Here is a 2,823-nt window from a genome sequence, read left to right as displayed (position 1 = left end):
TCTCTCTCTCTCTCTCTCCTTTCAATCCCCTCTCTCTCTTATTTATATCCCCTCTCTCTCTTACTTTTATCCCCTCTCTCTCTTCTGTCAATCCCCTCGCTCTCTTCTTTCAATCCCCTCTCTCTCTTACTTCTATCCCCTCTCTCTCTCTCTTGCTTCTCTCTTATTTCTATTCCCCTCTCTCTATCCTCTTCTTTCATTCTCTCTTTTCTTTCTCTCTGTCCTCTCTCTTCCCCTTGGGTCACCTGTCCCTCTTCACTTTCTCTCTCTTCTCTCTATCTATCCCCTCTCTCTCTCCTCTTCCTTCATTCTCTCTTTTCTTTCTCTGTCCTCTCTCTCTCCCTTGGGTCACCTTTCCTTCACTTCTCTCTCTTCTCTCTATATTTCCCCTCCCTCCTCTTTTTTCATTCTCTCTTATCTCTGTCATCCCTCTCTTTCTCTCTTATTTATCTCTATCCTCTCTTTTTTCCCTCTTCTCTCTCCTCTTTCTTTTTCTCCCTATCTTCTCTCTCTCCTCTTTCCTTTCTCTGTCATTTCTCTTCCTCTCTCTCTAATCTCTCTTTCCTCTTCCTTCTCTTAATAAGTTCATGAAGATCTGATCTAGAAAAGGGCAATCATTGGACGATCAAATCACTGATCATCCAAGAATGATTGATCATCATCAGTGATGAAAATCAGGGATCTAATCCAATCAATTGTGACAAAATGTGGGGGCCACCAAGTTACATTTAATGGTGACATTCAAAGTTAGGTAGTGAATGGTATGGCTTTGGTTTCCATTATGCAGTTGGCATTTCTTGATTTTTCTTCATTTTTTAACTATTCATGTTCTCATCATCCTTTGTGTTACTCTATAAAAGTCATCCATCAGCTTTTTTCTTGTTTTGTCCTTGGAAATGGACACCCTCGTCTTTGAATTTTGCCGATTTTGTCATCCATCAGCTTTTTTCTTGTATTCTCCTCGGAAAAAGGGCATCCTCACTTTTTATTCATGTTTTTTGTCATTAATGTTCTTGGGCACCCTTTGTGTGTCTCCCAAAACAGGAATATTGCCAACTTGCTTGGCGTACATCTTTGCTTTGGTTGGACAGATGACCATGTTAGCATTGATCCAAACAAGCAGCCAGCAGCCAGCCAGCCATAATCGATAGTCTGAGATACAATTTACATAAAAAGATTAATACGAATGAAGATAAGCCTTTATAATTAAAACTGAAGCATATCTATGATCAAACCACCTTGTGGCGTGTTAAACGTGTTGTTGTTTGACACCTCAAATGGGAAACCCTTTGAACCCATGTAAGAGACTACTTAATGACTCCATTATCCTCAAAACTCTTTATTGGTTAATCTAATTCATTAAATATAGAGTCACTAATTCTATATTGTTTGAAGTCAGTATATAGGTCAACTCTCAAATAGATGAGGTGCAATGCTACATCAAGTGTTCCAAAAGGCACATATGAGTTCATGAATTAGTTATTGTCTATATATTGTCCCTCCTTTGCGCAACACTTCTTGAAGCACTTAGGGTATGCTCAAGTATGAAATCCAAATCAGTCATTCTAGTTAGGATTGACTTATTAAGCAATCATAGAAAACTCCTTTCTTATATCTCCTCAATGTTAACCAATGATTTTATTGCATAATCTTCTTTGAGTTTATCTCTTGTTATATGCAGGGTGATGGATCATCATTTTGAATTTGTTGCCACATTTCAGCTAAATCTACTTGGAATGATGTGATAATGGAATCATACCTCATAGTCAAATCTAGGACCATTGTATCATGAATTGACTCAGTTCATAGCAAGGTAAACTATCATATACCGCTACAACTTGCTAGTGTATCCACAGAAATATTTTTAAGATACACCATCATTTTTGCATCAGGAGGAGACACAGTCATTCTATCTAAACATTTTGTTTTCCTTCTCTACTATCCTATGATTGGGAATTTTTTATGATTCATAGTTAAAGATAAGTAATCACACTATTATGATGATACCATCATTCAAAAATATGTGGACTTTATTAGAAACATTGCACATAAATAATAATGAGTAGTATTTCTATTTATGAATTTAAAGAAAACATGGATCTCCCATTAGTTTGCATGCCATCTAATTACATCTGTTACGAGGTTGTCTAGTGTCTTGCTAGGAAATTGACATACCAATCGATAAGGGAACACACGATTTGATGTTTATGTGGTTGGCAAGCCATTCACAGATTATATATATTGTTCAATGTTCAACAATATAATATATTATTTATAGTGCACTCATGAAGCTTATAATGAAGTCATAATACATGATCGGACTTAAAGATTTATGATAAGATCCTAATAAGTAGATTACTAGTATTTAAGCTTGTGTTCTAAATATCCCTATTCATAGGACATCAAAATATCTGGGCCAAATAGCACTATTTAGTCTTGCACATATGATGAGTATGGCGCCAATAGTGTGGAGACCCTAATAATAGATAGTGGGTGCTTTTTAGCAGAAAGATTTCAAAGAATTGATCTATATGAATCCAAGAATGATAGTATATCAAACTGTCAATCAGGTGTTGGTTCACATTGCGATTGTGTAAGTGGCCTAATACCTGAGACAGTGAAGGAGTCTTGTGGACAAATCAACGGGTGCAATTTAAATATGACCTGAGAATTCCTAATTATGGAATTCTATATATTCTTAGTTCAGGTTTGACAAGATGTTCATGAAGACAATTGAGTGTTCAAGATGAGATCATTTACCCACAATATAAGAAGACACAACTCAAGGAATACGACAAGATGAAATTCTTAGCGAAGGTAGTA

This window comes from Wolffia australiana, chromosome 20, assembly GCF_029677425.1.
Source record: "Wolffia australiana isolate 7733 chromosome 20, ASM2967742v1".
Classification (NCBI taxonomy): domain Eukaryota; kingdom Viridiplantae; phylum Streptophyta; class Magnoliopsida; order Alismatales; family Araceae; genus Wolffia; species Wolffia australiana.
The sequence above is the reverse complement of the archived record's forward strand: the minus strand, read 5'-3'. Positions refer to the sequence as shown.